The sequence below is a fragment of the Sminthopsis crassicaudata genome, chromosome 4 (genome assembly GCF_048593235.1).
Source record: "Sminthopsis crassicaudata isolate SCR6 chromosome 4, ASM4859323v1, whole genome shotgun sequence".
Lineage (NCBI taxonomy): Eukaryota > Metazoa > Chordata > Mammalia > Dasyuromorphia > Dasyuridae > Sminthopsis > Sminthopsis crassicaudata.
In genome coordinates this window covers 189,822,825-189,834,094 of record NC_133620.1, presented here as the reverse complement: position 1 = coordinate 189,834,094, position 11,270 = coordinate 189,822,825, and the positions used below count along the sequence as shown (strand labels likewise).

The 11,270-nt window shown below is 34.2% G+C and overlaps 1 long non-coding RNA gene across 1 annotated transcript; it reads right to left on the bottom strand.

Annotated features, from left to right (window-relative positions):
• Positions 1 to 3,392: 3,392 nt before the first annotated feature.
• Positions 3,393 to 9,651, bottom strand: LOC141541212 (uncharacterized). The gene is made up of 2 exons (XR_012481689.1): positions 9,473 to 9,651; positions 3,393 to 6,541 (listed from the first exon to the last, which is right to left on the bottom strand). It is a non-coding gene; the product is annotated as an uncharacterized LOC141541212 (long non-coding RNA).
• Positions 9,652 to 11,270: the final 1,619 nt, after the last annotated feature.

Here is an 11,270-nt window from a genome sequence, read left to right as displayed (position 1 = left end):
AATTCCACTGCTGACATTTGTTATACAGGTCAAGTTATTTTTTTAAACCCCACTCTTTTATAAATGTAATCAATATTTTATTTTCCCCCAGCTAGATATAGAAACGTTTTATATTTTTTAAAATTTTGAGTTGAAAATGCTCTCTTCCCCCACCCTCCCTATCATTGAGAAAACAAGTAATTTGATATAGATTATACATGCATTCATGTATATATGTATATAGATTATACATGTATTCATGTTAAAAAGTCAGGCAAGACCAGGGTATGAATTCTACCTCTGACATTTACTATACAGGTCAAGTAATTTTTTTAAACACATCCTTTTATAAATGTATTTAACATATTATTTTTCCCCAATTAAATGTAGAAACTTTTTATGCCTTTTTTAAAATTTTGAGTTGAAAATTATCTCTCCCCTTCCCCATCATTCAGAAGGCAAGTAATTTGATATAGGTTATACATGGGCAGCTAAACAAAACATATTTCTATATTAGTCATATTATAAGAGACAAAAAACAAACAAAAAAATAAATTTTTAAAAAATATGCTTCAATGTGCATTCAAGATTCCATCAGTTCTTTCTCTGGACATGGATAACATTTTTCATCACAAATCCTTCAGAATTTTCTTGGATCATTTATTACTAAGAATAGCTAAGTCATTCACAGTTGGTAATATTACCATTATTGCATGCAATGTTCTCCTTGTTCTGTTCACTTTATATAGTATCATTCATGTAAGTCTTTCTGGGTTTTTTTGAAACCATACTTTTTGTCATTCTTATAGTACAATAGTATTCCATTACAATATGAATAACTAAAAATTTGAAGTATGTCTGAATATATACTTTTCCAGTATATTATTGCACCCCACCAGATTGAAAGCATAAGATAGATTACCAAAAAAACTAATGTAATGATAAATATTTTTGGTGAGCTAATAGGTCCTGGATAAATGTGTTGCTTTTGTTCTTTGGGGTTTTTTTGTTTTGTTTTGTTTTTGTTTTTGTTTTTGTTTTTTTACATTCAGCTTAATCTCAGAGCAACTTTCTCTAATCTAAAACTTCAAGAGACACTTGGAAACTTCTTATTTCAGATTCAATACTTAGTTTGAAGTCTTGGAATAAAATGCCTACTAATTATTTCTGACAATTTAAGCATACCCTCTCTAAGACAAAATGAGACTGGAGAATGAACTCAAACCAATTTTAGGTTTATTGTACCATGCAGACTAGCATAGGAAATTATCAATACAAGTCTCTAATGCAAAAAAAAAAAAAAGATAAATAAAGAAGTCATAGTATTCTTACCTATTTAGACTTCCCCAATGATTGATATAAGTATAGAAATATGGACATTTTCATGCATAAATGAATATTGCTACTTCTGATATTTCAGGTAACTCATGAATTGTCTATATGGATGCATCCTCCACAAGTACAAAATTCAGTCCTTTTTATCTTGTACAATTTTAATTTTTCCATAAATGTTCCTTAGAAAATTAGCTTCACATGCTGAAAACCATCCTCTTTATACTCACCAAGGCACAAGGTGCTTGGGGAGATTCCGAATTTAAAGAAGACATTTTCATTATGCTCCTGGAGTTTACAGGCTAATAGGGGGGTGTAATACACAAAAACCAGAGTGTAAAATTATTCAGAGGGGGTGCATTAAAAGGCGCAAATAGAATTTTATATGATGTTCAAGGAGGGAAAAGGTCTTTAATTACTAGAGGGGATAAGAAGAAGCAATATTTGAGTTTAATTTGAGGAATAGTTAGAAATTCAAATTGGAACAAAAAAGAAGTGAAGTCATTTTGGACATAGAAAACAGGATTAGCAATGCCATGGGGTAAGATAATGTAGAATTTATATTGGGCTGAAAAATATATTGTATGTATGGAAATGGCAAGTAGTTCAACTGGTTAGATAAAGCAATACATTCAAATAAGAACATGAGAAGGAAAAACTGTTAAATTGGATGTTACCAGATTTCAAGTGGCTTTGAAAGCATTTGAACCTCATTTATTGAGAACAGAAAATGGGTCCAGTGAAGGATTTTGATCACAACAAATGACACAATTATTTATAAGAAAGATTAATCTTGTGATATGAAGGATAGCTTAAAGAGAGGAGAGAGGAGAGACAGGAAAATATTTTCAGATTTAGTGGTAATATTTCTTGCGTACAAGGCTTTTTATACCAGATTCTATGCCTCAAATTTAATATATTATCAGATTGTCTACTTTCTTTTTATCCTCATCCCTTATATATGAATCTTAGAATCACAGAATCTCAATATTGGAAGTAACTTCAAAGGTCATCTAGTCCAACCTAAATCTGAACAGGAATAACTAAGAGTAAATTTAGCTCTTTTTTTAAAAAGGACTAAAATTTTATAACTATTTATAATCAAATAAATTTATTTATTTGATAATAATATTATGATAATATCATAATAAAATATCATAATAATTCAATTCAATCCTAGTACTTTTTACCGAGGACAGTGGTCCTCAAACTTTTTAAATAGACTTGTTCACTGTCCCTCAGACTTTGGAGGGCCAGACTATAGTAAAAACAAAAACTCGCACTCTGTCTCTGCCCCTCAGCCCATTTGCCATAACCCTGTGGGCCCCATAAATGTCCTCAGCGCCCCCCTCCCCTCACACCTGGCCTTTGGGCCATAGTTTGAGAACCTCTGACCTAGGGTATGATGTAATCATACTCTATACATTATAGGCACTAACTTTGATCACATAGTCATGGATCCCTTTAATTAGTATCTAAGAAGTTATCTACATATACTATGAATCCCTCAACATCATCTCCAACAAGTGGTTATCTAGCTTTTGCTTAAACACTTTCATTGACCAAAAAATATGCCATCATAAGAGGTATTCCATTCTTCTTTTGAATAGCCCCAATTATAAGAATAGTTTTGCTTAAGTTAAACAAATTATGAAATACTTTAAAAGCTGGGGTGAGGAATTTTATTTTATTTCAGAGACAATAATATCATGAAGATATGTTCTGTTTTGACTCTTCAGTCATGTCCAAAAAAATAACCTTTTATCCCATATTGTTACCCCCTCAAAAAAAAAAAACACACAACAGCACAACAAAAATATGAACTACAATAATTGAGAGTTATAGTACATTTAGAAACTAATCTAGAATTATGCAAATGCATTGACTAAAATGACTATACCCTTTAAACCAGAGACTCCATTATTGAGTCTTTATACCTATATATAAGATATAAAGACTCCCAAGGGAGCCATAGAAAAGAAGAAAAAAAAAATTGTACACTAAACTTCTTACAGCAGCACATTCATTTTTATGATAGGAGAAAAAATTGGAAATAAAATATATGTCCATCAATCAGAAAATGGCTTAACAGTGGCATTTTATTAATCTGCAGTAAGATATAGTGTATGACACAAATACATGGAAATATATACATGAACTGATGCAGAAAAATAAACAGTGTCAAGAAAATAATACACACACAATAACTACAGCACTGAAAATGGAAAGTACAATTGTACACCAAAAAAAAGTAAATGTGACACAATTTTGAACACAAGAAGGACTTGTATAGATAAATATGAGAGGACTCCCTGTGGAAGATCCATAGGCATTTCACATTGCACATGTTTTCAGACTTTTTCAATATATTGATTAGTTGTGCTGATTTTTTTTTCTTTTCTGAAAATAATACTATTTTTGTTATATAGAAAAGATGACTATAAAATGCAGGGGAAAGGATGCTTGATATGAGAAAAAGAATATATCAATAAAATCTAATTTTAAAAAATGATAATTCTAATAGACTTGTAATGGAAAGAGCTATCCACATCCATAAAGAGAACCATGAAGAATGAACTTGGATCAAATCATAGTATTTTCATCTTGCTTGTTGTTGTTTGTTTTCTTCTTGTTGTTTTTTTTCTTGTGGTGTTTTCCCTTTTGATCTGATTTGTCTTGAGCAGCATGATGAATATGGAAATATGTTTAGAAGAATTGTACATGTTTAATCTATATCATATTGCTTGCTTTCTTGGAGAGAGGAGAGAAAGGGAAAAATTGGAACACAAGTTTTTGCTAGAGTAAATGTTGAAAACTATCTTTGCATATATTTAGAAAAATACAAAGTATTGAAAGAAAATGATAGTATAGTTTTTTTAAACCTACTGTTGAAATTGTCTCCAGAGAAGGCAAGATAGCTTACCTGAGGGAGAGACATATTGCAGCTTGTATCAGGTAAATCAAACCATGACCCTTGACTACCACTTCCTTACAGATCTCAAAGAAGATAGCCCAGGACTTTGAACTGAATAGTATCAGGAAGAGCAGTACCTTTTGGACCCCTTTTCCTACTTCTGTTCTGGACCTACAGCCATCACTAAAGGGGAAAGTCCCTGTAATAAAGATTTCACTTCTCTTACCACTACACAAACCAACTGTTGAAAAACTGCTACTAATGGGAACATAAATCCAAGATCTCTAGGAGTTGCAGTTCCTCCCAGATCATCAGTTCTTCTAACTCAGGTTTTTCAACCTTCATCACAAGAAGCAAGCTCTGTGGAGATATAATCTAGAAACTATTCCTAAGGATACTTTAACTACAATGATTGAAGATCCAGAAAAGAAAGTTTCTGCTAACAGAGTCCTTGGAACTGACAAAATGGTTCAACTTGAGAAAGGGATATGATTTTATTGGTGGAGATGTTATTTATAATGGTACATTACCATTTGCATCACCAATGAATCCTTAGAATCACAGGAACTTTCCATTTGACTTGCACCTGAAATCTTCTATAACCACTTTACTCTTGGGGAATGGTTCATAATCTTATAAATCTGTGTCATTTCCCTATAGACTTTCGATATAAGACAAATAAGAGATGTTTGATACAGATTTTATTCTAGTACTTCTTTTCTTCTTCTGTCTGTACTTATTTTACTCATGCAAAAGCTTTCAAATTGTATGGAATCAAAACACATCTTTCCCCATTGGAACACTTACCTTGAAGGCAGTGGTTATCATGACTTTTTTGTGTAGTTTCAAAGCTTTAATACAGTGCTTTACACATAGTAAGTGTTTAATAAATACATTTTCATTCATTTCTATTCTTCAACACAGAAACAGATTTAGATTTTTTCTTTGAACCAAATCAGGCAACTTCCTAAATTGTTCAAATTTCTAGAAGTGACAGGTATCTTCTTTCCTGGAAAGGTTAAAAAAAATTTCAAACTATTCAAGAAGCAAATGGTTGATTGGGGAGGGAGGGAAGCAAGGCTGGAATAAATCCTTTGTGAAGTAAACAAAATCTTTTACCACCTTCTAGATATTCCTTTTTACTTAAATGAGTATATTAAGAAATCATGTGCTCTGGTCTGATTGATAGCTATATCCTCTTGCTTATATGACAACCATTCAGTGGTAACAGCTATAGTAGTAACAACTGTCTACAATGCTGTGTATTGAAAAAGAAGAAATCCCCTTCCTCTCTTCTCTTTTTTTAAGGGAACATGTTCATTTCTCTTTACTATATCATTGAAAATGAGAATCTTTCAGTAGTCAGTGTTAACCATACTCAATTGTGTAGATCTCTCTCCATTCTTATTTGTTTTATCAGTACCCTGAAACATTAGTGACTCCCTCTCCAAGATAATCATTTGAGAAATGACATATCTTTACTATTCCTCTTTTCCCCCACTATTGCTTTCCTTAACCTAATATATGTTGTCTTCCCCTATCTGTCTGTATTCTACATTCAGTAAATATTTCATTTGTATACCTCCATACCTGGGATGACAAACATTTCTTGAGCAAAAAGAGATCACAAGTGGAAAAAAGTTAAGAAGTGCGGGCAACCTTCAAAGATTAAAAATTAAAGAGAAGATGCCAATTTGTATTAAAAGAGGAAATTTCCTCATCCAGGAAAAGCAGTTCAGTCATTATCACTATTATATGAGGACAGTGATTAGGTCTTATTTCATTTTATGTCAATCCCACTCCTAGCACAGAGCTCTGAATACAGTAAGAGCTGAATTAATGTTGAATTGAGATTTCTCTAGGTCTTGGATTTCCCATCCCTTAAAGTCATTTCCATTTTCAATAGCCAATGATTTCTATGATTAGACTTGGTAACCTTATTTTCGTTTCTCTGATTCTAATTCTTCAGGACTTCTACCATTCCTCTTTTTAGTCCCATTATTCTACTAAAGACTTGAGGAGTGTCAGACAAGTCCACATAGTGGAGAAGGAAAATCAGAGATTATGTTTTCTACATCCACTGAAATGTATGCTCAGGGCAAGGCCGCAGGAACAAATAGCAAATTCTTTTGCTAATCACTTTGACATTGCCATTCATCATCATGACTGGACTCCCAATTAAGTTGCATTTTGGTGTTGATGTCCTTGAAATATGTAACTCCATAAGCATTCCACTGTGATGAAAACTCTTGTGATGAAAACAGAGAAAACACTGTATCTATTGCAGGGAGGCCACAGCAGACTTTCTGGCAATCCCTAAATTGGAAAAAGAAAAAAGAAAGAAAGAAAAAGAATGAGTAATTCAATATAATTCACCCAAAATCTGTGTAATATGCATGAGAGAATAACAAGACTTGACACAAAGGTCATACTGTCAACATTATTCAATCCATTTTATAATTCCTAAAGACTTGTATAGCCAGTGCCTACTATAGTGCTTACTTTACAATAGAAATTAAATAATTATTTGTTGATTGATTGCAAACACCATGAAATGTTTCCTGGTAGTCCTAATCAAACAAGCAAGTATTTATTATTCATCTACTATGTGCTAGGTATTATAGTAAGCAAGAGATTAAAATACAAAGTGAGACAATTCTTATCTTTGACTCATACCCATTGATGTTAGCAATTAGATGATTGAGTTTTACAAAACTCTTATCACTTGGGCTTTTCTTGGAAAAACTAGAACATACAGGATAGGAGTTCTCTTGTGTCATGAACCCCTCTTTGGAAGACTGGTGGAGCCTATGGACTCCTCACAATCTTTTGTCTTGTTTTGAATCCATAAGTGAAGAAGATGGGAAAAAGTGCAATTGCTTTCCTACCCAAGGTCACAGACCCAAGGGAAAGAATCCCTGATCTAGATCTTGGGTGTCTTTTGTGGTTCAGTGATAGGTAGCAGCTAAATATAATGCATTTATAATGATTTCTATTCCTTGTGTAGCTTCTAGGAATGAATGCCCAGGTTCTTGCCTGGGTCATAACTGGCATGACTCTGCCTGACACTGCCATGAACTGATTTATCATCTCTCTGATACAGAAGGGAGTGAGGAAGATGGGGAAAGAGTATGATACCGCATTCAAATGCCATTTTGAAAAGGGATCAATGAGTACCACCAGTTTCTGCAGATCCTCCATTCTAGTTTCCACTTCTCAGCACTAAATATAAAAATCCTCCCATCTGTCTCTTTTGTTGCCCACAGCTAAATTGTACTGTCAGTCCCCAGGGATTTCTTATCTCAGATGATCCCTTAGGCAGATTTCCACTTCCATTCCCTCATAGAAGCAGCCATGGCTAGAGTAGGGTAACCTCTGGGTTTCAGATCCTTCAACCAAAGCCTTTAAGAAGGCACAGCTACATAGAGGGTGAAACTTGGACTCATGAGCCTCTGCATGATTAATATCCTAACTGCCCTCCTAAAACAAAACCCTTTGACAATCTGCCATCAGATACCTTTCAGAGGAGCAAGGCTCTGCAGTACTTCTTACAGACACAGTGAATGCAGCCCTGAGCCCCTCTCCAGCAGCAGCTTTTGTTTTCAGCCCTTCTTTTTTCAATGGTTGTCATGGAATCGGTTGATTATCATATGAAAAGCTTGTGCGTGCACACAACCCTCTTCTCGCCTGTCTCTATAATCCCACCTCCCCACAAAAAAAGCCTGTTGCTAATGCCTCAATCTTTCATTTTCAAGGAAAGGAGGGTGGGACAAGGGAGCCCCAATAGAATTATGGGTGAGAAAAAGGGGGGGATTTTCTATTTCCACCTTTTGGAAATATAGCTATGCTTTAAAAAAAAAAAAGTCTTATTTTATTATTTTTTTTTCTTCCAGCCATTTCTTCCTCCAGCTCATGGCAGCTGTAGCCTCACTCTAAGATACAACTGATGTATTCACCAGAGTTCATGTTAATTGCCTCATGAGTCAGAGGATAGACATGTGTTCTTCTTTTTTAAGGCCCCCTGCAATAGGCTTTTTCTTAATTTTGTGTTAGGGTTTCAACGATCAATTCCCACACTCTTAAAAGCAAAAACATCAGAGAATGGCAAAGTGATTTTCTTTAAATGCCTTTATTTTGGCATTAAAATGGCTGTAGCCATTTTGAGAAAAACGACGATCTTGTCAGTCCTCTGGCCTGAGTCTCCTAGGAAAAAAATGGGACAATCTGACTCTTTCTATAACTGACTTATGGCATATCAGCAAGACACTTCTTTGGCTCCATCTGACTCCATAGCAAACTGATATATTGTTTTTAACTGTAAAAATAAATCTCCCCTAGTCCAAAGTATACATGTTCAATATGGGTAACATAAGTAGCTAGGAAAAACAAAAACAAAAAACAAAAACGTCTGCTACACAATAGTGGAAAGAGAAATGGAAACATTTCAATAAAGCATTTCATTATTGCATGATGGAGATCAAGTAATACAATTTGACATGTGCCTTCCAAAGCACATTGGGCAGGAGAGAATACATTGTTACTGAGGAGAACTGGTAAAAACTGATAAAAAAGTACTTAGTGACCTGCATTTCTATTCTGGCTCTCACTTACTAGCCTTATGACCTTGAGCAGTCAATTATAATTCCTCACATTTCTATAGTTCTTTAACCCTATACAAAGTGCTTTCTTCATAGTTCTACTGTGAGATGGGGAATACAAGAATTAGCATCTTCATTTCACAGATGAGGAAATTGAGTTTCAGTAAAATGAGCCAATTTGCCCAGTCACAGAACTAATAACTGTAAGAGTTGGAAGTCAAATTCTGGGATTCTAATTCTGAACAAAGTACAATTTCACACTGTACCATGAGGGCTAATTTCTCTCAATCTATTTCCTCTATAAAATAAAGAGGTTGGATTATATCATCTCTAAAGTGACTCCAAGCTCCAAAATGTGATGATTCTATTGACAAATAACTTCTAGGAAGCTTCTCAATTCAATCCCTTTTTCAAAAAATATATAACTAGCACTTGATAGTTATTATTGGACATCCTTCATTTTTGAAGCAGTGAGTGATGTTTTGACTTACCCATGGACTGGACTTAAGTTAGGATGGCACAAATTGTCAGCCTCAAGTTCTTTCTAATTTATCCAAGTCCAGAGGCAGGACAAAATCAGTAGCCTGGAATGCAGTGGATGATCATGATATCTTCAACGTCTAACCAACCTCTAAGTGCTCCACAGTACCTGCTTTCAGCTGCTTTCGTGACCACTGGAACAAATTGCTAATAATCACCGTTTTGTCAAAAGTCTTCATATGCTTGGGACAGACATCCTCCTAATTCTCCAAGGATTTAAAACTACCTTCAATCTGCTTTAATCTGTCTGCTGAACTGCTTTACCAAGAAATAGCCACTGCTTATGCTATAATTTCTTGGAGTCATAGCTAAGACAACACTTGATAGTAGGAGCTCCAGAACAGAAGAAACAGCCTGGAACAATAGTTATATTTGGAATCACAAAACCTGCATTCAAATCCCTAGTTTTACACTTAATCCCTTTGTGATTTTGGTACTTACCCTCTCTGGATCTCAGATTCCTTACCTGTAAAATAAAAAGTTTGGCCCAAATCACTGCTAGAGTAACTTTCCTTCTAAATCTGTGATCTGATAAACTTCTTGCATCAATAATGAGTTGGATTTAATGATAGAAATCACAGTATTATTTTCTCTAATTCTGTATTATATATATCTTTCTATATTACAGGTAATTTTATTTATCTAAATCTCATCAACCTTGACACCGAAAAGTATCCCATGACAAAATCTTGAATCTCTTTTCCTGGAAAATCAAAATCATCATACAACTCTCAAAAGCAATCAGTTTCTAGGATAAGAGGCTCATAGTTGTACAGATATAGGAGACATAAGAGGGCATCTCATTCAATTTTACAGAAGAGAAAACCAAGACCAGGGAGGTTAGGTATCAAAATGTTTTTAAGCAAATTCTGGCAAGCCATAATCTACCTAAGGTTGAGACAATTATCTTGGGTAAACCAGGTTTAAATTTTCATTCATTTCTATCTAACTTACCTATTATTTTAAAACTATTCATTACCTTCATGGTCTTGGGCAAGCAAATTTGCTTCTTTTAGTTTCATTTTCTTCATTTGTAAAATGAGAGGGGAAGGAGAAAGATATATTAGATAACCTCCAAAATCCCTTTGTACCTCTTATATAACCTTCATGCCCCCAGGATCCTTTGGCATGAAATAAATATCATAGCTAAAGATGGCATAGGGACTGACTCTATGATTTAATGAGCATAAGGAACTCCCAGTGAGGAAACTCTCTTAGTTTAGATAAATACAAAGCATAGTCTTTGAACTAGAAAAAAAATCATTACAATTAGAAAAGTTTACAATTGACCAAAATCCTATCACACACCCCCCACTCTCAACAAAAATGTGTGTGAAAAGGGTGAATGCAAAATGGAGGGAGATAAACATCTTGTACCAGACCAATTAATGAAGAAATGATTAGACAAATAATAAATCAGTGCCTAGCAGTCAAGACCTTCTACAATCTGACTCCAAACTTATTTCATATTACTATCCTTAATACAAATGCTCATTTAACCATTTCTTTATTATCATCTGACACCATGTATTGGCCCAGACTATCTCTAAAGCCAAAAATATGCTTCTTCCACAACTGTCTGTTGAAATTCTTCTCTTAAGCAATAAACTATAAGTGAAAAGCAAGACATATTTTCATACATGGCCAATGTACGGATTAACTTTGTTTAATTGTATTTAATTATTATAAGGTAAGAGGCTTCTTGGTGATGAAAGGACTAAGTTAGTAGATATTCAGAAGATAAAGACAGCTATGGTTTCATTGATTTATGGAACTCCCAGAGGAGGAAATTCCCTGTTCCAGTACAGACAAGTACCTTTTCTGAAATTTATACTTATAAGGAGTTACCTAACACAGTGAAAAGCTAAATGACTTGCCCAGGGTCCTGCAATGTCCATCAGAAGTGA